The sequence below is a fragment of the Quercus lobata genome, chromosome 5 (assembly GCF_001633185.2).
Source record: "Quercus lobata isolate SW786 chromosome 5, ValleyOak3.0 Primary Assembly, whole genome shotgun sequence".
In the NCBI taxonomy this organism is placed as follows: domain Eukaryota; kingdom Viridiplantae; phylum Streptophyta; class Magnoliopsida; order Fagales; family Fagaceae; genus Quercus; species Quercus lobata.
This window is the reverse complement of record NC_044908.1, coordinates 13,629,150-13,656,206: the sequence shown is the minus strand read 5'-3', so window position 1 is coordinate 13,656,206 and position 27,057 is coordinate 13,629,150. Positions and strand designations below refer to the sequence as shown.

The 27,057-nt window shown below is 38.2% G+C and overlaps 1 pseudogene; it reads right to left on the bottom strand.

Moving 5' to 3' along the window:
- Positions 1-660: 660 nt before the first annotated feature.
- Positions 661-13,767, bottom strand: LOC115989992 (annotated as a pseudogene).
- Positions 13,768-27,057: the final 13,290 nt, after the last annotated feature.

Here is a 27,057-nt window from a genome sequence, read left to right as displayed (position 1 = left end):
ATTAACCTTTTTTTAAGTTTCAATTTTTTCAAAAACAATCGAGTCAAACATTTATTTTTCTAAACAAGAATAATTTAAATTTGCTGCAAAATTTATGATCTGATCTTACTCCTATCCAATTGTGATATATTTGTGCTTAAGTTAAATGATAATTAAATAATAATTATTTTTGGATAAGGTTAAAGGTGGATGGATTCAAACCATAGAAATTTAACCAACAATGGAGGAGGCAATCCTTAGGCCATAGGCTATTGGTAATCAAATAATTATTAATTCATTGAAGTCATATTTCACATTCTTCATATATCAATGAAATAATCATATAATTCTTATCATTTTCCATTGTCTCTTTTTTTCCCCTCATGACATATAATATAATTGTAACTATTTTTTTTTCTAATTTTTTATGATATTATATGCGACAAATTTCACTTGGCCCATATAAAAACTTCTCTACGAATTATTTTAAAATGAAATTATAACAGACCCGCACATGACATTGGCTACTCACAAGAATTACAATACGAATGAAAAAGTACTGGAAGTGTGCTCCCTGTTTCATAACAGAGCATGATAACAATTATTCAAAACCAAACATACCCATACACATAGGTATTTATCAATACTACCACAAAAGGTTTCTACAGAAATTGAGTACATCTAACGACACATACGGCTTGACAGCTCTTTTAGGGTATTTAAAGCAAAAAAATAACAGCAGTACGTACGATCCTCAACCAAGTTGAAGCATCGTTGCTGCCAATGAGGGTTAATATAAAGAACACTGACTACACCCGAAAAGAACATAATGCAAGATACCAAAAAACTTGTAAAGAAGGCTAGAAGATCAACTTCATACCATTTGCCGTCACTTGCCTCTGAAGATTTTTGTGGTGATGGAGGTGATTCATCTATAACAGTGCAACTTTTCCTTAGTGGGGCACTGCAAAGAAATGGATTTCCTTCATAGCTGCTCTCTCCAAATGTTGAAAATTGTTTTTTCATGTCTGGAACTTTGCCTGACAGGTTGTTGTAAGCCACAATAAAAGCTGCTAGAAATGTCAAATCAGTCAATATTGAAGGAATTTCTCCACTCAAATTGTTGTGAGAAAGGTCTAAGCTCTCCAATTGAGTCAAATTTGAGAACGTTTTTGGAATAGGACTATTTAATTGATTGTGAGACAAGTTCAATGCAAAAATTGAAGATAGCCGTCCTAGCTCTGGTGGGATTTCACCTATTAGCTTGTTGAATGACAAATCCAATATAGACATCATATCAAGAATGAGACCTTGGTACAAGTTAGACCTATATTTCGTCAAAAACTCAATCTTAACTAGTATATTGAAATAAATACTTGTCCCTTCAATTTTGTTGTCCTCGTTTAGAAGAGATTTATATGGGAAGGAAAAATCATCGTACCGAATAAAATCGTAGTTTTTGTATATAAATTCACTAGCAGCTAGCTTCCCAAATGTTACGTTGTAAAAGCAATATGGTATTGTCCCAGAAAAAAAGTTTCTTGAAAGATCCATTATGCCTATCTTCTTTAACCAACAGAGCTCCTTTGGAATCATTCCACTAAACTGGTTGCCACTCAACAAAAGTACTCTTAAGTTAGAAAATCTGTCAATTTCTTTCGGGGTGTTTTCGGAAAAGCTATTATCTCTAATGTCTAATGTCACAAGATATGATGAATTGAGAACAGCTTTTGGTAGTGATCCTGTGAGATTGTTCCCTTGCAAAAGTAGGTGCCCCGCATTTTCTAGATTCAAGCAAGAAGGTAACAATCCCAAAAGAAAATTATGAGAAAGGTTTATTGTATTAGATGAAGCTAGTCCACATGGAATCTCCCCCTCAAAAAAGTTGTTACTAAGGTCAACAATATAACTATTATTTACTATCCATACAGGAATTATCCAAATGATCTAAATTGCTTATGTCACCGATTGAGGATGGGAGATCACCTTCAAAATAATTTCGGGATAGATTTAGATGTTTTCATTTCGGAATAATCTTTCCAATATTTTCTTGAAGCTGCCCAACAAGGTTATTGTCAGAGACATCCAACCAACGAAGATCCATGGAGCGATATGATGGCAAATGAAATTGACCCGCAAAAGAGTTACTTTGAAGACTCAACAGTTGTAGTCTAGCCTTGTTTTCAAGCAACCAAATGGGGAAGCTTCAATTCAACTTTCTGTGAGATATTTCAATGGCTTCCAATTCATGTTGGTCAAAGAGAAACTTAGGAATGTTACCGGTGGGCTTATTTAGACTACAGTTAGATAGTAATAGCACCTTTAATTGAAATGATGGGTCCCAACTGGGGTTTTCAGTTTCGATATCAAGCTTGTTGTTGTCACTAAAAGGTAGAATCACCTTAAGTTTGGAGTGATTAGCAAACAAGCTAAAGGAGAATAAACCTTCAAAAAGATTATAACTCAGATCAATGTACTCAAGAGATGTCCAGCTGGCTGCAGGAGACAAAGACAAGTTTCCACTAAATCGGTTGTAAGATATATCTAACAACCTAAGAGATGTCAAATTGGTTAAGCATGGAGGAAGGATTCCTTCAAAGTTATTATGACCAAGATCTAACTTTTCCAGTTTCTTCAGTGCACACATTTCTGTCAAAAGCAATACCATTAATTAGTTCTATCTATCCTGAAAATCTCCTAAAATAAGAATCAGTAAAACAAGTGAATTAGTATACGCGATCAAAATAATTAATTTCGACTCCTGAAAAAGTAAATGATCAATTGTTTGTGAGTTCAAGTTGCAACCAATTAGATCTATTATATATCAACCTTTCACTTTTCCTTGTTTTTACACTCCTATTCAATTTTAGAAGATTAACAAATTGTCAAATTCGATTTCATCATAGTAGATTCTTACCTCGAATGGGTAAAGTTCCATTAAGTGGATTATTATAATATAATGATAGAGCCTTGAGTGAAGATAGTGCTCCAATATATGGAGGGATACTTCCAGTGAAAAAATTTTCACTCAAATCTAAAATTTTCAAACTGCTAAAGTTTGCCATATCTACAAAGAGAATTGACAATAGATAGTGTCAAGAGAAAATATTTAAAATGGCTCATTGGCTTATACTAAAAGAACTTACATACCATAAGAAAATTATTCTTGCTGTTAAAATAGATGATGGAATGTTTACCCTTGACTGGTAGGCTTCCATTAAGACCATTTCCATGCAGGATGAGGACCTCCAAGTTGTTTAGATTAACCAATTCTACGTCATCAATAAAGAGATATGTATTTATCAAATTGAAACTAACAGTACATATGGAAGATCTAGTAGAATAACACATTTCATATTGAAGCCACACTACCACAATCAGTTACATATATCAAGCATTTTGTGATTTTTAACATGAAGAAAGTAAATCTCAATAAAGGTAAAGTTGGTTATAAAATCTCAGTTTGTTTCTAGACTTTTTCATAGTATTCTTGAAGAAGAAAATTTAAATTTGCACGTACTGTGGCTAGAAATAGGCCCTTCCATGTCATTGTAACTTCGATCAAGAAATTTAAGAACTGGGAGGGCACCTAAGAATCTTAATATTTCCTTGTCAAAGTGATTCAAAAGTAAATTTAAGTGCCCTAGCTTGCTCATTTTAGATAAACAATTGGATTCTGTAAAAAACATATTCAAACAATTGTTAAATCCATGAATACAATGTGAAAGGAGTGTATTCATTATCACAATAATCATAATACGAAAATTAATAAATAAATAAATGATTTATCAAGAATCATATGTGATTTCTAGTACAATCTACATCCTACATTGTTGATATGTGAAGTTTTACAATTGGAACCCATATGTAACTTTGAAAGCAAAATAAGGTGTGTGGGCTCTTGTTTTTGGCTTTCTTATATATGAAGTGAAGATCAAGTGTACATGACTACATCAAAGCCTAATGATATACAAATTATTGATAGTAGCGGCTAAGAGCATCTCTAGCAACTTCTCTAAATTTTTGTATTGTCTAGAGGGTGAGCCATTACCGTTACAGTTATTATTACGTTTTACCTACCTTTTTTTTCAAATACACTTTCCAACAAATTTACTATCATTTTTCTATTTTATTAAAATATTATTTCTTCATTATTTCTTTATTTTTTCTTTAATCTTTCTTTTATCTGTTTTTAATCTTTTCTCTATTCATTTCCAACAACTATATTTTTCAAATTTTCTAATAGCTATATTTTTAAATTGCCAATAATAACATTTTCAAATTTTCCAATAGTCATATTTTTCAATTGTAATATTTCTTAAGGGTTTTTATTCTTATTATTCATTAACCTATAATTAATTTCCTTAAAGCAAAACTTACCATACCTATCATTAAAAAAAGTCCACCCCTTTTTTTTTCTTATTATTCATTGACTTATAATTAAAGAGCCTGCTGGAAATGCTCTAAAGGTGGAATAAAGTAGCAATTGTAGTGATGGACCTAATAGGTTAAGCGGGACAATATTAATTAATTAAAAATTAAACTGTAATTTTAAAAACAATTATTAATAATAAAAAATTATCCTATATAAAATACACTTAATCAAATAAAAAAATATTAATTTTTTTAACAATTGAGAATTATTCAATCATATTGTTTTCGTATTCTTGAACTGGTCATTTGATCTTAACAAACAAGTAAAAGCAATAAAACACTACATATACATCTAGTAACTATTCAAATAATCAATACTAAAATAATAAACCAATGCAACCATATAAAAAAATAGGTTAAAACGCAAAATTTATCTTCTATGTTTTACTAAAATTAATTTAAATAATTTAACTATTTTTTTCCCATTCAATTCAGCCCTCTAAATATTAAAATTGTTCAACTTAGGATTTCCATCTATCCCCATCCAAACCAGTCCTTTAACTTTGGGTTTTTTTTTTTTTTTTTTTTTTTTTCATTACTTTAATTTAAAACTCCAAAAAAACTCATAAAAATATTTTTTTTAAACTAAAATTTTCTAAATTAATTATTTTCAAATGTGAAGAATTTTTTTTCATACTAATAAACTCATCCCAAAAAACAAAATCAATAGCAAAAATTCAATCAAGATGTTTTAATTATAGAAAAATAAATAAACTCAGTTCTTTGCACTTCAAAAACGCATAAACAGGACAATTCCATTTCGAAATCGTATCAACAAAAATGAACTGTAGGGAAAAATTTTCCACAAAATCAGTCTCAAATCTGCCAAAACTAGAATCCACAATCCATTTCCTTCAACAATCACAGAGATATATAAAAAGTAAATACCGCGTAAAAAACTCACAAGAAGATTCAGAAAATCAATGGCAAATGCCCTCTTCTTTCATTGGTAAGCTGCGCTCACACAAGAAGAGAGTACTGTTGCCTGCGTCTCACGCAACAAAAGAGAGAGCAAAAACTAATAAAACCAAAGATTAAAAAAAAATTGGGTTAGATGAGGGTGACGGTGGGTTGCGAGGCTTGATGGGGTGGTGGTTTAGGTGATTTGGGATTGTTTGGGTGATGGCTGACTTGACAAACGACGATAGCATCGTCTACTTCGCACCACCACCACCGGGCCAACTCAGATCGTGCGACGAAGCCATGGCTCTCTGTCTCTCCTCTCCTCTCTCTGTCTCCCTCCATTTCTCTCTCACAGATGACTATTATCATCCAAATTTTTTTTTTGTATGGAAAAAAGATGGGTTTTAGATTTAGGATTGTTGTAGTTATTGTGTTTGTGGATGATGATTAATTGATTATAAAGGTAAAAGAAAAGTAGAGTTTTGATATTATATTTAACCCCAAAACCACTGCATTTGCAATCATGTGCACTAGCATTGAAAAATGCAATGCTATACTATTATACCATCCCAAAAAATCATTTTATTACTTATACCATTCCATTTTACAATACCTCTCACATCCTAAAACTCTATTCTTATTAAAATATTATTCTTTAATCTTTCTTTATTATTTCTTTTTAACAAATACTTTTTTTCAGTTCCACTTTCCTAGGCTTTCCAACCGTTTTTTTTTTTCCTCAGCCTCCCTCAACCTCTAGCACCGGTTCATCTCACAGAACCACACACACAGACCTATCAACAGAGCCACACACAGCCACACACACAAACCATCAAACCAGAGCCAACAACGGCCACCACACCCACCACCCAAGCCACCGATCAGAAACCACACCGCCGATTTGAAACCCACCGGAGCAAACCCATTCAAAAAACCACAACCAAAAACACCGGACCCAAGCCAAAAACAACCAAAAACCACAACCACAACCAAAAACACCGGTCACAGCCAAAAACCACAACCACCAAACCCACGCCGTCACCCACGACCCAAACACCGGACCCACAACCCAACCACGACCCAACCATGACCCAAACCCCAGACCTAACCACGACCCACAACCCCTTTAAGCACAAAAACCACAACCACAACGAAAAACCACAACCAAAAACACTGGACCCACACCAAAAACAACCAAAAACCACAACCACAACCAAAAACACCGGTCACAGCCAAAAACCCACCTCAGCCCACTCTGATCTCCGATCTCTGTGACCCACGCCATGACCCACTCCGATCTCCGTGACCCACAACTCACCTTAGCCATACCCACCACTTCCTTTAAGCACCGGTCATAGCCAAAAAAAAAAAAAAAAAAAGAAAGAGAGGATGGATGTTTGGGTTTGAAACCCACCACTTCCTTTAAGAACCGGTCACAGCCAAAAAAAAAAAAAAAAACAGATGAGAAAGAGATGGATGATGTTTGGGTTTGTAAGAGGAAAGTGAGAAAGAGAGAATGAAGAGAGTGGAGAGAGCAGATGAGAAAGAGAGAATGAAGAGAGAGAAGATAACAGAAATTATGGGAGGAGAGAGAAATGCCGATTAAAATATATATATTTTACAATTTTTGTGTTTAGCATCCTTTGATGCAGCATATTTTGAGACATAAAATGCTAAAAAGGGCTTAAATATAGCATTAGCATTTTTCAATGCTAATGCTCTGACTAATTCATATGCAACAAATCTTCATTTAAAAGCTTTGGATCTATTTTTGAATTTCAAGGCTAATTTGTCAAAATCTTTAATTAAAATATTCAAACAAAGCAATACATTTGATAATGGTCTTAGTAGTTAGTTAATGGATTTTGTTTTGGCATGTAGATAAAATTTTCAATTAATGAATTTTGATTTATTATTTAGTTGATTATTAAATTGCTGACAAATAGCCTTAGCAATTAATTATCCTCTTGTGCGCACCCAATATGGAACCAAAGCAATACAGATGGAAGAAAGCAATCACAATAAATATTAAATGATAATTTTGGTGAAAGTATGATCTCCAGAACTTCATAAAAACACCTCATATGAATGTTACATACAATCATGTTCTAAATTATCTATAAGAAAAGATGACAAGTGTACTCAATTTACATGGTCAAAAACAAAAGGAATGCAATAGGTTTAGGATAAAAAGGTATCTGGTGTTAATGCAATAGATTTAGCATTAACACCAGATACATTACTTGGCTTTTCTTGTTTCATAGTATAACAACCTGGAGAACAATAACAAGCAAATAGGGTAGAGCCCTATCCCAGTTGCACTGTAGCCACTGTCAATGCCGCGAATATAGCTGACACAATGATCGATGATTCAGTACTTGGACCAAGGTCCAACAAAAACGATATCCGACTCTAATTTTCAATTTTTTTTATTAGAAAATTTTCTTTTCATCAATATTAAATATAATGTGCAACTGTTAGAGCCTGCTGGTAGGCTTGATGAACAGTATAAAAGATAAATGAACAGTAACAAACAGTATTAAACAGCAATTAGAGTTTTTTTTTTTTTTTTTAGTTTTCAACAAAATAAGTGATATTTAAACATACACTTAGTAACATAATCAACTGCCATCATTTTTTTTTCTTGTTTACTTTGTAGTTGTACGTGTATTATTATTATTATTATTATTATTATTATATCCATAATACCTTACAAATTACAATCTCCAGCCAAAAATGTGGTCTAGGCCTTTTAGTCCCAGTACAACCACCGAATTCATTCTTTGTCATCATTTTTTTCATGTTTTTTTTTTTTTTTTTAAATATTTCAAGTAAGTCCCTTTTAATGTAATGAAAGCACATATACACCTGAAAAACAAAAGGGTCGGTCTAGCACTGACTAAATAGTAAATAGGTTGGCTCGTGGAAAGGTTGTGATGTGGGGCGGAGAATCGGAGACAATAAATAACTAAAAAAAAAGATTTGAAATTTGAATAGAAACACAATTTAAAAAAAAAAAAAAAAAACCGAAAATTAAGAATAGCATTTATCAATTAAGAATAATCAGTTATTACCTTCTAAAATTTATAACTTCATCTCCTAGCTAACAAATATAACAGTTGCCATCCCCATGCTCTAAAAAAATCAGTAAAAATAATTGGGTCCAGTTCCCTTCCCGATACAAAACCTCCTGTTCTCTGCATTTTTTAAACTGACATGTTAAGTAAAAGATCCAAGGGCAGAAAACAAAGCCCTCTCAAAATCCAGTTTATCTCTCTATCGACCAAACCTTTCAGCAATCCATCTCCCTTGGTAATTAACCTAAGTAAATATTTGACTAATTAATTAGGTTAAACAAATCTAATTTATAGGGATCTAAACAGAATGAACACAACCCATCTCCCTTGGTAAGCCCATTGGACCACCGGCAACTTCCCATGGCAGACCCACTATCGCCCATACACCAATGCCGTTGCTGTCCGCTGCCAAGAATGTTTCACCACTTTGAAGGAAGGCTTCAAGTTAGACCTCACCAAAATTCTCTCACATTGCTTCGTCGCTTTCAAGGACACTCCCTAGTTACCCAGTACCAAAATTTCTCCAAGATTTGCTTCCTGCCCTCTACATAATTTCCTGCTTTTCTTTTCCCATTTTTCAATTTCTTTCCTTTGACTTTAAAATTGTTTGTTGGGTTCGCTTAGTTTGTTTTCGTAACTCACATTCTCTTTAGCTTCAGTTGCCTTATTTGTGGGCTTGTACTAAATTAATACAAACAGACAATAAACAGAATAGGATGAAAGCAAAGGTTGAGTGGCAATTATGAAAGTCATAGAAAGTTGACAAGAAGAAAAAACTAACGTACGAAAAAGTTCAAAGAAAACGAAATCAAAATGAATGAAGAAAGAAATACAAATCATGGGTTTGTATATATTTGGTGTCTTGGAAGGGTTTGTCAGCTCCAAAATTATAGATTTCCAAACTTTTAAATAGGGCCAGGCGAAAACTTAAGTAGCAAATTATTACTGGTTATTATTGTTAAGGCAAAAAAGTAATCTTAGTGTTAAATTCAAATTTGAACCAACAACAACTAACCACTTATAATTTATTGTGAAATTATTGTAAAAATATTATGGACGTAGCACCTCTCAATCTTAAATGAGCTTTTTTATCTTCAAATATCACTAAAATAATATTTAGTTTATTTTTTTTTGTTATATATATATATTTAAAATTTATTATTATTTATTACTTATTAATATGACTAATTCACCCAAAGTGAACTAATGATATTTGTTATATAAGTTTTACAAACTAGCAGATTATTCCTGTCTCATTAGTTTGTAAGTTTTCTTTCGTAAAATTTGTATTAGTTTTAGCATATTTTATTCACTTAATAGTGATTGAGTTGTATTTCTATTAAATATTTTTTTTTGGGAAAATGCTAAATTTACTACAAATTTTATTGCTAAAAAACTTATAAACCGATGTGGTAATAAGATGACACTTCAACAAATTAAAGAATCAATGAATATTGAATTACTCGCACATCAATTTTTAGGACTTATGTAATAAAACTCATAATATAATAGCATAACTTTAATATTTCAGGCTTTTTTAAGAGTGAGAAAAAAAAAGGTACACCTAACTCTTATTTTTTCTTTAATTTAGGGAAAAAAAAAAAAAAAATCTTACCGTCCCCATATTTATGGGGACCTTTCTATGTTAGGGGGATCTGTTTGCAGTATTGGTGTATGGGTAGCAGTATTGGTGTATGGGCAGCAGTGGGTCTGCCAGGCGAAGTTGCTGGTGGTTTGATGGGCTTACCAAAGGAGATGGGTTGCTGAGAAAGGTTTGGTTGAGAGAGAGAGATTGGGTTTGGAGGTGGCTTTGTTTCTATCCTTAAATCTTTCACTTAACAAGTGTCTTTCATCCTTTAAAAAATGGAGAAAATATGAGGTTTTGTATCGGAAGGGGGGCCGGACCCAAAATTAATTTCCTTAGTTTAAAATTTTGGTTCATAATCATTACATCTATGGTCACTTCGTCAATATAGAAAGACCTTTATAAAAATTTATATATATATATATATATATATATATATATATATATATATATTTAGAGGAAAAAAAAATGATATCAAATGCTGATCTCGTCATATAGATACGTCGCTCTATGAATATAGTTGATATTTTTATCATGTTGTTAAGTGAAAACCACGTTAATATCCTGATGAATTTGGTTCCCAATCATAGGCCATATAAATTAAACGACTATACAAAATTAACCAATCATTCAGATTTATCACAAATGAGCGGGGGAAGGGAATTGAATGAAAAGAACTTACATAAAATTTAGTAGAAATTTCATCGAACGTATGACACCATTGGCATGCAATACCAAAAGAACAAAAATAATGCACTAAAAGTTTTCAAATCGACCAAACATCTCCACACGAAGTTATGATAGTAGGTAGGATGTATATTTTCTGCTGGTTCGAATGTGGTGCATACAGGTTTTGATGGTCCCACAGTTTTGGCACTACAAGTCTACAACACCGTTTATTAAGATGCTTCATTTCTAAACAATGGTTGACTCAAATTGGGTTTGATATAGCTAGATAGAATTGGGTCGAGAGAGGAAGAGATGAAATTAGATATAAATAATGAGAGAATTCGCAAGGACTGTTACACTATTTTATTTGGCTATAACAAACGTTGAGAGAGGGTAATTAAGAAGAAAGAGGGAATGACATTTTTTATTTTGGACAGAATCCTGAATCATGCAAGGATCTTTATATGGTTTGCGAAATGATTAAGATGGTTAACAAACGTTTAAGATGGTGAAATGAAAATAAAGTTTGCAAGAAATAAGAAGAATGAAAGGAGCTAAAACAGAGAAAGGAAGGTGGCATGATAGGTACCTGAATTTATGGCTGAGTCCTCCTCAGTCCTCACCGTGTAATTGATTTTTATTTTCAGAAAGGTGTAACTGATTTTTATAATTAATAATAATAATAAAATTTATTTGTATAATAATCTATATATAAAATAATAGGTGAAGCAGAGAGAATGTGAAATTGAATTCAAAATTAGAATTCTAATTTTGTGCCATGTGTCTAGAATCTGAAATTGAAGTTGAATTTTGCATTATGTGGCTAAATATATGTAGGCTCATTCTCATTAAAACCACTTCTATGTATCGGGTCAAGTGAGTTACTGTGCTAATTAAGTTTTTTCTTAATTTTGTAGTCAAACGTGAAAACCAAAGAGATTAATATCGGTGATAAGAACTTAGTTTGGGTACATTGTATAATTTCCAAAAAGATAGCAAAGCTAAAGTTTGCATCTTTGTTATAAATTGCTCACAAAGTTTGCATCTTTACATTTGCATTGAGTTTCGGATTAAAGTGTTTTCTTCTTGGTTCTGACATTGAGATTTGTTTACTATTCACTTACAAAGTTTGCATATTTACATTTGTTATAAATTGCTAATATGTAATTAGATGCACATTATGCCTAAAATTCACTATCCTTATATTTGGCTTTTTGTTCAGGTTTGACACCTATAACAATGAAGAAAGCACTGTTGTGGATTGATGGATGATACTTTTTGCAGGCTGCAAAGGAACTTAGTAATCAATGGAATCTCACACGAATTGAAGAGGACCCGGCTATGGATGTCTAGATGGCAGATGTGAGTCACTATGTTTTTAAAATGTTCAGTGAAGGTAAAGGTTATGAACAATGTAAATTTTCCGGAGAGAGATTTATTATTCTATATTTATGCAAGTTTGGTCGCCTTCTTGGAGTGGATCACTCCACCTTGTCTTTCTACTAGAATTTTTTATTCAGATTGCTACAATTTAATTCGAAATTTTATTTAAATTTTCCTATTGTTGTTACTATCATATATTATCATTCCAATTGTTCAATTAGAATATGAAATTGGAGTCCAATTTTACTATTCACGTGTACAATCTAATTATTTTTAATTTTGCTGTCATGTGCAAAAGCCAATGAGATGAAATTAATAACACATTAAACACTCATGCTTTGAGAATCGATAGTACCAATCTAAATCCATTGGACCTGCTTTGTGATAATACAACTATGAAGAATGTATAAAAACATGCACAAACCCCTCTCTCTATAAAAAAAGATTGGAGAGAATTTATTTTATTAGCCATGGAACTTCAGAGGTTTTTTCTTACACAAATGCCCATCATGTTACAAAATGATCCATCGTAAAACTATAAAATGAGTACAACTTTGAGGGTTTTTTTTTTTTTTTTTTTTTAATTTTAAATTTTTTAAGCTGCGAAAATTTCAATCACCAATAGAGATTGAAGATTCAAAAGCGTGAATGGATCTTTTGGATAAACATTGTCACCAAGGTTCATCTTTTTGTGTAAAATATATATACTACTAAGTTTTGTTAATGAAATTTTCTGGTTAATAATATAAATTTAGACTTAACTTAACATTTTAAACATGAATAAACTCATTATTAATAAAATATCCATTATCGTGTGGTAGCACGGGGCTACATACTAGTATACTATTAATTTGAGTAATTTTTCTCAAGCTCATTCTCAATTTCAACACGTGTTTTTGTCTTCTGCTTTGATGAACTTTTTTTTTGTTTTTTTGGATAGGCTTGATGAACTATATTTGTCTTCACTAGATGCGTGTGTAGAGGTCTAACTTGGCTTATATTATAAAGTTTCAACTTATACCGTTCGTTTATAATAATTGCACTTTTTGTCATAAGATCAAGGTACTAATCAACTTTTGGTGTAGGTGGAAATTGAATCATGGATCTCTTATTGAACCATCAGAGACTTTATCAGTTGAGCTAACTAGAATGCACAAAGTTGAATCCCAGCTTGGTGGATGTACAAAATGATGATACGTGTCCTTTACTCAATGCATATGACAATGACAAGTTCTATCTTTTAAATTTATGTAAAATTTAAAACCTATTATGTCATATGGCAAACAACGATTTGTACACATCATAAATATTTGACACATCATAATGAGTCTCCTAAAATACTTGTAAATTAATTACGGTTATACATATTTGACATATGTAAAGTTTAGAATAGATGGATTCCTCAAATTAATCCTAAAAAAACATATTTTGAATCTAATTATATCTAACCTAATTTAAATCTAATAATTAAAAAGATTTTTCCTCTAAAATAAATTTAATTAACCGAATTGTGAGAAGATGAAAAACTACAATATTTTTAATTTTATTTGGGATATTTAATCCTAAGCAAGACATAAATAGCTCGAAGTTCATGTGTGTGTGTGTGTGTGTGTGAGAGAGAGAGAGAGAGAGAGTAGAAGCAAAAGCTCACATACCTTCATTTCCTAACCAACCAGCAATTATGTTGTTAGATAAGTCAAGATTTCTTAGCTCCTTGAAATGTTGAAATAGAGACATGTTTATATACCAAATATCCTCATGATTTTGCTCTTGGTTTATATTGGCGAGCATGAGCTTGATCACATGACCAGAGGAGGTACTACACTTGACCCGCTCCCAACTACAGCACTCAATTTTTGTATCATTAACCTATGTTGGAAGAAGGGATTTGGTATGATTAGTTTTGGATTTTAGAAAGGTCTTCAATTCTAACAGACCCATTCTCTCATCCTCAATACAAGCATTGTGCTCATGAAATTGAACAAAAAGCAGTAAAGCCCATAGCAAAAATTTCACTAAAGGCCACTCCATTGACAAATATGATTGTGAAACACCTAGTTTCATTCCTAGTTAAAACAGCTTCTTTGTAAGTACCCAAGGCAAGAATGTTACAAGTCCATAGGCCTTTATATAGAGAAATTTATAAGGTTTTCATATTTTAATCCATAATTTAATTATATGATAGACTTCTAGTCAAGTCTTTTTGGACATGAGAATTTCATGGGCAATGACTACGTAGGTGTAATTGGGTTCTATCCGATCCTATTGTCGCCTTTTAACTTTTATGTGGGCTCTACTTTTGTTTTGGCGAAGGTGGGCTCTATTTTTTGTTTATTCATAAAGCATTAATCATGCTTTCTAATTTATTATTTTCTGTATGTTTTAATGGGAGCACATTCGGACAAATATCTGTTACACTTTTTGTTTTGGAAAATGATAATGAAGGTATTATTCTTGAACATAATGATAAAAGCAGCTTGACATTGTGGGTGATTGGCACGTCATTTGAGTTTTCTCGTGATTTAATTTTTAGTTCCTTATTGTTATCGATAATAAGTGATTTTTTTATTTATAGGAATAAGTGATTATTTTTTAATGTTAACGTAGTGGAATTCGTTATGCTTCTTGTTAATGATAAGCAAAATTGTGAATACCATAGCAAAATTGTGAATATTTAAGGAAATAAAATATTTTGCTAATATTTTTTTTTTTTTGAGGAAATTTGCTAATATCAATTGTAAGGACACGATTCGTAACGAACCGTAACAGTGTTGGGTTCGTACGTAAAAAGGCCCAAACAACATCATTTGTAGAGCGTGAGTTTGAAAGGCTAGGCCTCAGTCACTAGACGGTGGGTTTCTCATGGTGTTCATGCATGATTAAGTTGCTTTCGACCTAGGAGTCTTTCTCCTAGAGGCGGGCTGAGAGGCTCTGGTTTTTGGCCATTTTTTCCAGCCCCCTCTATGGCGCACTAACATTTATATTATATAGTCCTTCTTGGTCGATCTTAGCCCTACACTTGTTGGTCAGGCAGGTGCTTACTTCTGCACCCGTCCCATCAACTGTCCCTTCTTACGGCCTATTAGTTGCGATGATCGAAGTTACGCCATCCAACTGTCTTTTCTCATTATCATGTTCAGGATGTTGGCAGGTGCCTTTAGTGCGATGGGGACGTATTTCCCTTGATCCAATCTTACACCGTACCTCCACGTGGGTCCCATTCCACTCACATCCCCCTCAGTGGGCTAGTCGGGGATAGCCCCCATCATGACGTTGGTATTCCCGTTGAAGTCCTAGAGTGCCGAGGACAGGGTCGGCCTCCGCAGTTCCCCTTAACACCCCGGCCTTTGATCATTCGTCCTCAGCACATTACCTCCTCGGCACGGGCCCTGAGCATGGATAGGGCGTGGGTTAGATCATGAGTTCCCCGACCCCACAATAGCCCCTCAAAATCCAGCTATCCGACTCCTCTGACGGATAGAAGGGTTTTGATGACATCAGACATTTGCCAATGTCTGTCAATACTTGTCACTTATCGGTTCTCGAGATTTTTTATTTGCTCGAGATGCGTTCCTAGTGCCCTTGGAAGGCGAAACGTGGCCTCATTAAATACGAGCAGCTTTGTGTTTCCCACGTTCAACGACATGATGAAGATCAAATGGTGGTGATCCCTTGGTCTTTATGAGCGGGAAAATTTGTGCAGTTTACCCTAGAAAGTATAAGGGATTTTTTTGGAACGGATCTGTCTCTTCAGTTTTGCACTTAAGAGCTCTAGCGCGTATATTCTAGGTTCATCTGAACTTTCGTTCAAACTCAAGTCTATCTCCAGCACAAAAAGCCTATCCGAAGTGCCTTTCCTCTTTTATGTAAGTTCCCTGCCTCCATTAACTTGTGCTTTTTCTTTTCTGGGTTTATTTTTCTCTGGTTCCCTTCCTTCTCCCGTTGCTGGTAGAATTTGTCGAGTACATCATAGAAATGGTTAAATTGAGACTAAGGAAGTTAGTTGATACTGAGGAGGCGATGAACAAGTTCATCGCTGATTACAAAATTCCTTCCAACGTAAGTTTGAGGCATTGTAAGACGGGGGAATGGCACTATAAAAGGGCCACGAGCGGGGTAGTAATTCCCGTCCTCGCCTTTGTAGAGGGAGGTATGAGAATCCCTATGGGGTCGGTAACGAGGGGTTACCTCAGGCACTTCCAATTAGCCCCCACCCAGTGCGCCGGTAACGTGTTTAGAATTCTGGGTTGCGTGGATGCTCTAAACGAAAAGATGGGGCTAAGACTGACCCACCACGACGTGAATTGGTGCTATAATCTCCAAAATTTGAAGGGGAAAACCTACTACATGAAGACGAGAGACGAGAGGGTTCGACTAATCCAGTGCCTCCCCGATTCCAACAAGGGATTAAATAAGGATTTCCTTATCGTTTCTGGTGAATGGCACGATGGTGATCCGTGCCCCATAGTAGAAGGAGAACCAGGTGGGGTACTGGGAATGGAAGGGTGATGACCCTTTACGCCATTCTAATCTGGTGTTTGTTCAGTGACTAACCATATATACGTGTTTTTATTTTTGTAGATCCACACGCCTATCAATAGCATTTTCACTTAGTCAACCGGGCGGACTTGGAAACTGTTCTTCAAGTGGCAGTTTTTGTAAATGACGGAGACGGTCAAGTCCGAGCCGCTCACAAAATACTAGGGTACCCTCCTGTCCAGAAGTCATTTGCAGACGCAAGACACGTGATCAACGCCAGCCGTCCTTGGCTTCCACCAGGCCACAGCGACAATCCCCCCGACCCAAACTCCCTGCTTCTTCCCAACCAACTCTACCTCCTCGGCCGGAAGGCACTGATTCAAAGAGAAAGAGGAGCCCCAAGGGCAAGGAAACCGTGGACGGGGGAAAATCCCAACCTTCTAAGGAAAAGGAGGAGGCTCCACGCACAAAGCAACTGAAGATTGGACACCAAAAGAAGGGCAAAGAGACTGAAGTCCAATCCTCTCAAGGCAAGGGAAAAGGGGTCGAGGCCCAGTCCTCGCCAAGCGCCTGGCTTCCTGCCCCCATGCTTCACGGGGATCCACTATTGGAAACTGCATCCATGAGGGACCTTGGAGATAGCGAGGGTGGCTACGTGGCAGACGCATTAGGGAGAACCATGCTACTCCCTACTGACATGGATGAACTGAGGAAAATGAGGATGCAGGAGGTCTTACTCAGTGCTAAGAGGTACATGGGCATGGTAAGGTTTCTTGAAACCTAAAACTTTATTAACTCTCGCCCCTAACTTATTATTAACTACGCATTTATCTCCCTTGTCAGGCTCTCCAGGCCACCTATAGGATGGAGGAAGAGGTGAATAATAAGAGTAAGGTGGCCGAGAATGAACGCAACAAGCGCATAACGGCCTCGAAGACTCTCCAAGCCTCTGAGGATGAACTCACCAAGGCCAAGGCTGACTTGACAATCGCTATCCGTGAAAGGGATAGCGCTTCGGCGGGCTTAGCTAGCACCCAAAAACAGGCCGAGGATCAGACAAAACGTCTACTAGCAGCCGAGGATCAGTTGCGGATAGCTAAAGAGCTGATCGAGGATTTAAGTAAAAAGTTGGCTACGGCCGAGCATGACAAAGGGGTGGCGGAGTACGCCCGCGAGGAAGCCATGAGGGCCGAGTGGGAGGCCGAGTTTGCCAGAAATGAGGCTGAGTCTGCCAAGGAAGCGGCCGAGGATGACGTTTATAATGCGGGGGTAGCTGAAACCCAAGCCATCCTTAAAGCCCAAATTCCTGGAGTATGCAGGCTTTACTGTTCCCAGGTTTGGGAAGAGGCATTGAAGCAAGCTGGGGTGAATGCTTCATCCGATTTGTGGAAGGCGGAAAACATATTCTACCCTGCAGCCATCCGTGAGGTCACTTCCTCCAGCTCCACGGCTATGGGTGACCAACCCGAGGAAGGGGTCATCCAGTCGGAAGGCTTACAGGTCGGCGGCTCTCCTGGCAAGACGCTCAAAGAGGGAGAACTCCAGGGTGTGATAGAAATATCTCAGCATACGGATCCTGAGGCACCTAAAAAGGTTACCAAGCCCGTGGGTGGCATTCAGATGCCTGGTGCCGAAGAGCCAACCATACCTGCCGAGCCCCCATAGGCAATCCCCGTTACTGTGGTCACCAAGAGTACCGATACCGACCCTGTTCAGCCTTCCCTAGAAGGGACTATCCCCCAGGGCGTCAAAGCTAATTCCGCTTCGCCTTCCCAGAATGTGGCCGACGCAAAACTAAAGAAGTAGAAATCCTGGCTAGGCTCCATATTTGCTTTTAGCTTACCGATTAACTTGTTTCTTCTCTATTTAAAACTTTGTAATCTACTAGTAGTTTGAACCTACTGAACATGTATATATGAAACCTTCTTCTTTCTTTTTCCTTTTGGTCACTTATTGGTCGCCTTTGTCGATACTTACTTATTGTTTATGAATTTTGAACTAATCTGTCCTTACACGTATGAATATTTGTGCATGCGATACGTTTAACATCACGTCTGAAAACCTTAACCTACCTGTACCTGCAGAGCCTTGAACTCATTTCTAACCCTGATTCAGCGAAGATATAGGCATTTTTTTTTTAGATGTCACGTGTAGTTGCTAAGTCTTGCTTAGTATCCAGGTTCCTTTAAAGTAGTTGGTTTCCCCATAGGTTTGAGTCCAAGGAACATACAATACCTTGGTTCTGTCCAAAACTCAGTTTTCTCATCCAAGTAGTTGGTTTCCCCATAGGTTTGAGTCCGAGGACCATACAATACCTTGGTTCTATCCAAAACTCAGTTTTCTCATCCAAGTAGTTGGTTTCCCCATAGGTTTGAGTCCGAGGACCATGCAATACCTTGGTTCTGTCCAAAACTCAGTTTTGATAAGCAGTTGAGGGAAATAACCTCTCAGCTATGGCATGAGGCCTTGGTTTTAGGGGAATGAGCTTCTTGGCCCAGCCCCTGGAACTGTCAGTGCGGCTGACGCTACAAAGCGTAGCCCCTAGTGGAGAAACGTAGCCCCTAGTGGAACTTTACGCTTGAACACAACAACCGGCCGCTAGAAATGTCAAGGGAACTGCCTCGACCTACTGCCTATGCCAACACACAAGCCTTCCCCACAGACGGCGCCAATTGTAAGGACACGATTCGTAACGAATCGTAACTGTGTTGGGTTCGTACGTAAAAAGGCCCAAACAACATCATTTGTAGAGCGTGGGTTTGAAAGGCTAGGCCTCAGTCACTAGACGGTGGGTTTCTCAGGGTGTTCATGCATGATTAAGTCGCTTTCGACCTAGGAGCCTTTCTCCTGGAGGCGGGCTGGGAGGCTCTGGTTTTTGGCCATTTTTCCCAGCCCCCTCTATGGCGCACTAACATTTATATTATATAGTCCTTCTTGGTCGATCTTAGCCATACACTTGTTGGTCAGGCAGGTGCTTACTTCTGCACCCGTCCCATCAACTGTCCCCTCTTACGGCCTGTTAGTTGCGATGATCGAAGTTACGCCATCCTACTGTCTTTTCTCATTATTATGTTCAGGATGCTGGTAGGTGCCTTTAATGCGAAAGGGACGTATTTCCCTTGATCCAATCTTACACTGTACCTCCACGTGGGTCCCATTCCACTCACATCCCCCTCAGTGGGCTAGTCGGGGATAGCCCCCATCATGACGTTGCTATTCCCGTTGAAGTCCTAGAGTGCCGAGGACAGGGTCGGCCTCTGCGATTCCCCTTAACACCCCGACCTTTGATCATTCATCCTCGGCACATTACCTCCTCGGCACGGGCCCTGGTCACGAATAGGGCGTGGGTTGGATCATGAGTTCCCCAACCCCACAATAGCCCCTCAAAATCCTGCTATCCGACTCCTCTGACGGATAGAAAGGTTTTGATGACATCAGACATCTGCCAATGTCTGTCAATACTTGTCACTTATCGGTTCCCGAGATTTTTTATTTGCCCGAGATGCGTTCCTAGCGCCCTTGGAAGGCGAAACGTGGCCTCATTAAATACGGGCAGCTTTGTGTTTCCCACGTTCAACGGCATGATGAAGATCAAATGGTGGTGATCCCTTAGTCTTTATGAGCGGGAAAATTTGTGCAGTTTACCCTAGAAAGTATAAGGGATTTTTTTCGGAATGGATCTGTCTCTTCAGTTTTGCACTTAAGAGCTCTAACGCGTATATTCTGGATTCATCTGAACTTTCGTTCAAACTCAAGTCTATCTCCAGCACAAAAAGCCTATCCGAAGCGCCTTTCCTCTTTTATGTAAGTTCCCTGCCTTCATTAACTCGTGCTTTTTCTTTTCTGGGTTTATATTTCTCTGGTTCCTTTCCTTCTCCCGTTGCTGGTAGAATTTGTCGAGTACATCATAGAAATGGTTAAATCGAGACTAAGGAAGTTAGTTGATACTGAGGAGGCGATGAACAAGTTCATCGCTGATTACAAAATTCCTTCCAACGTAAGTCTGAGGCATTGTCAGACGGGGGAATGGCACTATAAAAGGGCCACGGGCGGGGTAGTAATTCTCGTCCTCGCCTTTGTAGAGGGAGGTATGAGAATCCCTATGGAGTCGGTAACGAGGGGTTACCTCAGACACTTCCGATTAGCCCCCATCTAGTGCGCCGGTAACGTGTTTAGAATTCTGGGTTGCGTGGATGCTCTAAACGAAAAGATGGGGCGAAGACTGACCCATCACGACGTGAATTGGTGCTATAATCTCCAAAATTTGAAGGAGAAAACCTACTACATGAAGACGAGAGACGAGAGGGTTCGACTAATCCAGTGCCTCCCCGATTCCAACAAGGGATTAAATAAGGATTTCCTTATCGTTTCTGGTGAATGGCACGATGGTGATCCGTGCCCCATAGTAGAAGGAGAACCAGGTGGGGTACTGGGAATGGAAGGGTGATGACCCTTTACGCCATTCTAATCTGGTGTTTGTTCAGTGACTAACCATATATACGTGTTTTTATTTTTGTAGATCCACACGCCTATCAACGGCATTTTCACTTAGTCAACCGGGCGGACTTGGAAACTGTTCTTCAAGCGGCAGTTTTCGTAAATGACGGAGACGGTCAAGTCCGAGCCGCTCACAAAATACTAGGGTACCCTCCTGTCCAGAAGTCATTTGCGGACGCAAGACACGTGATCAGCGCCAGCCGTCCTTGGCTTCCAAAAATAACCGGGGTCGAGACAGGATTTTTAATCTCCCAGGAACCATCTATCCCTGAGAACATCCCACTGGTGGGCCTCTCCTCGTCCCATCAAGTAGCAGAAAACGAAGGCGAGCTAAACCAGCACGAGGAAGGTTTTGGGGTATTTGACCTATCCGACCAATCCGAGGATCCTTCTGGTGATATAGGAGACCCAGCCTTGTCCGAGGCGGAATTGTCGTTAATAGGCACCTCTACTCAGGCCGAGATGGGACTCAAGAGAAAGCCCCCGACCCCCCTACTCCAACTCCTCGAGGGTCAACCTGGGAAGGACACGCAGGGAACGTCACAACCCAATGCTCCTTCCCCTCCGCCTCAGCCCCAAACTGTCCAGACTAGGTCATCTTCCACCAGGCCACAACCACAATCCCCCCGACCCAAACTCCCTGCTTCTTCCCAACCAACTCTGCCTCCTCGGCCGGAAGGCACTGATTCAAAGAGAAAGAGGAGCCCCAAGGGCAAGGAAACTGTGGACGGGGGAAAATCCCAACCTTCTAAGGAAAAGGAGGAGGCTCCGCGCACAAAGCAACTGAAGATTGGACACCAAAAGAAGGGCAAAGAGACTGAAGTCCAATCCTCTCAAGGCAAGGGAAAAGGGGTCGAGGCCCAGTCCTCGCCAAGCGCCTGGCTTCCTGCCCCCATGCTTCACGGGGGTCCACTACTGGAAACTGCATCCATGAGGGACCTTGGAGATGGCGAGGGTGGCTACGTGGCAGACGCATTAGGGAGAACCATGCTACTCCCTACTGACATGGATGAACTGAGGAAAATGAGGATGCAGGAGGTCTTCCTCAGTGCTAAGAGGTACTTGGGCATGGTAAGGTTTCTTGAAACCTAAAACTTTATTAACTCTCGCCCCTAACTTATTATTAACTATGCATTTATCTCCCTTGTCAGGCTCTCCAAGCCACCTATAGGATGGAGGAAGAGGTGAATAATAAGAGTAAGGTGGCCGAGAATGAACGCAACAAGCGCATAACGGCCTCGAAGACTCTCCAAGCCTCTGAGGATGAACTCACCAAGGTCAAGGCTGACTTGACAATGGCTATCCGTGAAAGGGATAGCGCCTCGGCGGGCTTAGCTAGCGCCCAAAAATAGGCCGAGGATCAGACAAAACATCTACTAGCAGCCGAGGATCAGTTGCGGATAGCTAAAGAGCTGATCGAGGATTTAAGTAAAAAGCTGGCTACGGCCGAGCATGACAAAGGGGTGGCGGAGTACGCCCGCGAGGAAGCCATGAGGGCCGAGTGGGAGGCCGAGTTTGCCAGAAATGAGGCTGAGTCTGCCAAGGAAGCGGCTGAGGATGACGGTTATAATGTGGGGGTAGCTGAAACCCAAGCCATCCTTAAAGCCTAGATTCCTGGAGTATGCAGGCTTTACTGCTCCCAGATTTGGGAAGAGGCATTGAAGCGAGCTGGGGTGAATGCTTCATCCGATTTGTGGAAGGCGGAAAACATATTCTACCCTGCAGCCATCCGTGAGGTCACTTGCTCCAGCTCCACGGCTATGGGTGACCAACCCGGGGAAGGGGTCATCTAGTCAGAAGGCTTACAGGTCGGCAGCTCTCCTGGCAAGACACTCAAAGAGGGAGAACTCCAGGGTGTGATAGAAATATCTCAGCATACGGATCCTGAGGCACCTAAAGAGGTTACCAAGCCCGTGGGTGGCATTCAGATGCCTGGTGCCGAAGAGCCAACCATACCTGCCGAGCCCCCACAGGCAATCCCCGTTACTGTGGTCACCAAGAGTACCGATACCGACCCTGTTCAGCCTTCCCTATAAGGGACTATCCCCCAGGGCGTCAAAGCTGATTCCGCTTCGCCTTCCCAGAATGTGGCCGGCGCAAAACTAAAGAAGTAGAAATCCTGGCTAGGCTTCATATTTGCTTTTAGCTTACCGATTAACTTATTTCTTCTCTATTTAAAACTTTGTAATCTACTAGTAGTTTGAACCTACTGAACATGTATATATGAAACCTTCTTCTTTCTTTTTCCTTTTGGTTACTTGTTGGTCGCCTTTGTCGATACTTACTTATTGTTTATGAATTTTGAACTAATCTGTCGTAACACGTATGAATATTTGTGCATGCGATACGTTTAACGTCACGTCTGAAAACCTTAACCTACCTGTACCTGCAGAGCCTTGAACTCATTTCTAACCCTGATTTAGCGAAGATATAGGCATTTTTTTTTTAGATGTCACGTGTAGTTGCTAAGTCTTGCTTAGTATCCACGTTCCTTTAAAGTAGTTGGTTTCCCCATAGGTTTGAGTCCGAGGACCATACAGTACCTTGGTTCTGTCCAAAACTCAGTTTTCTCATCCAAGTAGTTGGTTTCCCCATAGGTTTGAGTCCGAGGACCATGCAATACCTTGGTTCTGTCCAAAACTCAGTTTTGATAAGCAGTTGAGGGAAATAACCCCTCAGCTATGGCATGAGGCCTTGGTTTTAGGGGAATGAGCTTCTTGGCCCAGCCCCTGGAACTGTCAGTGCGGCTGACGCTACAAAGCGTAGCCCCTAGTGGAGAAACGTAGCCCCTAGTGGAACTTTACGCTAGAACACAACAATCGGCTGCTAGAAATGTCAAGGGAACTGCCTCTACCTACCGCCTATGCCAACACACAAGCCTTCCCCACAGACGGCGCCAATTGTAAGGACACGATTCGTAACGAACCGTAACGGTGTTGGGTTCGTACGTAAAAAGGCCCAAATAACATCATTTGTAGAGCGTGGGTTTGAAAGGCTAGGCCTCAGTCACTAGACGGTGGTTTTTTCATGGTGTTCATGCATGATTAAGTCGCTTTCGACCTAGGAGTCTTTCTCCTGGAGGCGGGCTGTGAGGCTCTGGTTTTTGGCCATTTTTCCCAGCCCCCTCTATGGCGCACTAACGTTTTTATTATATAGTCCTTCTTGGTCGATCTTAGCCCTACACTTGTTGGTCAGGCAGGTGCTTACTTCTACACCTGTCCCATCAACTGTCCCTTCTTACGGCCTGTTAGTTGCGATGATCGAAGTTACGCCATCCAACTGTCTTTTCTCATTATCATGTTCAGGATGCTGGCAGGTGCCTTTAGTGCGGAGGGGACGTATTTCCCTTGATCCAATCTTATACCGTACCTCCACGTGGGTCCCATTCCACTCACATCCCCCTCAGTGGGCTAGTCAGGGATAGCCCCCATCATGACATTGCTATTTCCGTTGAAGTCCTAGAGTGCCGAGGACAGGGTCAGCCTCTGCGGTTCCCCTTAACACCCCGGCCTTTGATCATTCGTCCTCGGCACATTACCTGCTCGGCACAGGCCCTAAGCACGGATAGGGCGTGGGTTGGATCATGAGTTCCCGGCCCCACATCAATAATAGTATATTATTTTAAAATTATTGCCACAAGAGCCATTATAAATATAAACTAATGTCTCGCCTAATATGTTAGTCGATAATATATTCACCAATTACATGATATAGTACTAATCCATCATACATATTTTTCTTTCCTTTTTTTTTTTAATAATTCGATAATTAGGAGAAAGATGATTTGGAATTTAGAAGAAATCTCCATTAGAAATAATAAAATGGTCTTGTTGAGATATAAAACTCTTTTGACGTCAATTTACACATCTTAACTGATAGGAGAATGGAAGACATTGAAAAGATTATACAGGGATTCATGCACACACCAATGAATCATCTAACAAAGAACATAAATAAATAAAAAATAAAAAAAGTAAAATTTATGTGGGTGGACGGTGCGGCGAAGAAAATATAAAGAGAGACGTGATTGATAAGGAAGAAAAAAGAGAGTAAAGAAGATGAAATTTCTACAAATCCAAACCGTGTTTATCATCTAGAATTGTCAAAACGTGTGGAAATTGCTAGTACAAAGACATATTTGAAATGTTGCAAAGGGAGATAATCATGCTAGTTTGGTGGCTGATATGAAATCATTCAATGTACAAATCCATTAATTTTGATGATGCGTGTTTCTTTTTTTTTTCTCTTCTTCTTCTTCTTCTTCTTATTAAATATTGATTTTAGTATGTGGAGTGTATATTAATATTACTCCATTTGTCCCACTTTTTTTGCCCTGTTTGAAAAGTCAAACTTTTTAAGGGAATATCATCTATTGTGTTGTCTACCTTTTAAAAATATATAAGTTTCCAAAACTACCCTTAAAAAAATTTATTAAAAAATTGAATTAGTAAATTAATAAGGGTATAATAGGAATATTAGTAAATTAATGATTTTTATTTTTTATAAACAGGACAACATTTTGGGATATCTCAAAATGGAATAGAGGACAAAAAAAGTGAGATGGAGGGAGTATATGAATTGAACTATGGTCCAAGAATGGAACTGTGGAGAAGTCAAATTTGGAATAGGCATGGATGTAGCTGCGTGCTGGTCAAAAGTGCTTATATTTTTAGGAATAGTAGTATTAAACTCTTCTATTTATACAGTAATTTGAGACTTTAAGAAAAGGAAAAATATCACTAACTCACTAAACCAGAGCTAACTGCTTTGAAATAGAGCGTAAAAAAAAATACTGCTTTGAAATAGACTCCACTATGCTTACATTTGGTCTATTAGAGACATACACACGTCCAACCGTACCAACAAACTTCTATAAGCCCCTCTCGTGAGTCACTTCAGCCATGCGACACCGTTTCTTTACGTACATCCATGTAATTTAAAGCATCCGATTGACTACACTGTTTGTTTTAATAACGTGCTTTCATCGCCAAACGATTCTGTTTGCTATTTGACGAATACCGACATGAAGGTCGTCTAGATGAAAGACGACCTTAGCCATATTCGTGACAAAAGCTGGGAACAAGATGCTATTAACGGGCGTCACCTTCATGGACGAAGCAGACCACCACTCATTAAAGTACGAATAAATGCCCATAGGACAGCTATGAGCTAATAATTGGGCTGGAACAGTTACCAGCGTAATGATTGTCCAACGGCTATCTGTTACACCATTAAGAAAATCATCAGTGTCAATCAATGCTACATTACTCTCAGGAGAAAAACGTCCGGAAGCAACATTAATAGACATAATTATGCCCATCCATAGCAAGCTATAAAAGGGAAAGAAGAACTCAGGTAAATGGCATGTTAAAAATTCCAGATTTTGACTTGCAACTGATTTCCTTGAGAAGTGAAATTTGCTAACTTAAGCATCAGAGTATTTTCAATTGGCCTCACGCCGAGAAGACCTCCATTGCTTTCTTTTCTTAACAACAGGTACCGGAGATCGTCCATTGGCATTAACGAGGAACATACTGATAAGGTCAATTTTTGGCTTCATCACTATTCAATAGTCTTATGCTTTCCTTTAACATACTATAAACACTTTTGTACCCAATTTTTCCCCACAGCATACATTTCGTGTCGATACTCACCGCTCTGCCTCTATTTGTCTAGACGTAATTCATGCAGGTGATTTTTTTAACTCATTTCATTCATTCGAACTAAAGTTAATTATACTATGATTTTTTATATTAATTCTTTACCAATTTTCTTTATTATTGTAAATGTATTTATTAATAATTTTTTTGGTTACAGGCCTATATGAGATCCTAATTATGACTTAAAAAAAAAAAAAAAAACACTAGTTGTTGTTTTATACTAGTTGATATACACTATTTTACGCAATGTCCACAATTTACAGTGACTGTGTACGGTAGTGTGTATTAGGCAGCTGTCTCCAAATTCCCTAAATTAAGCAACATTTGCTGTTTGAATTATTTTTCATTAATGTCGGTCCTGATTATCTGATATATAGCTCATCATCTGTTG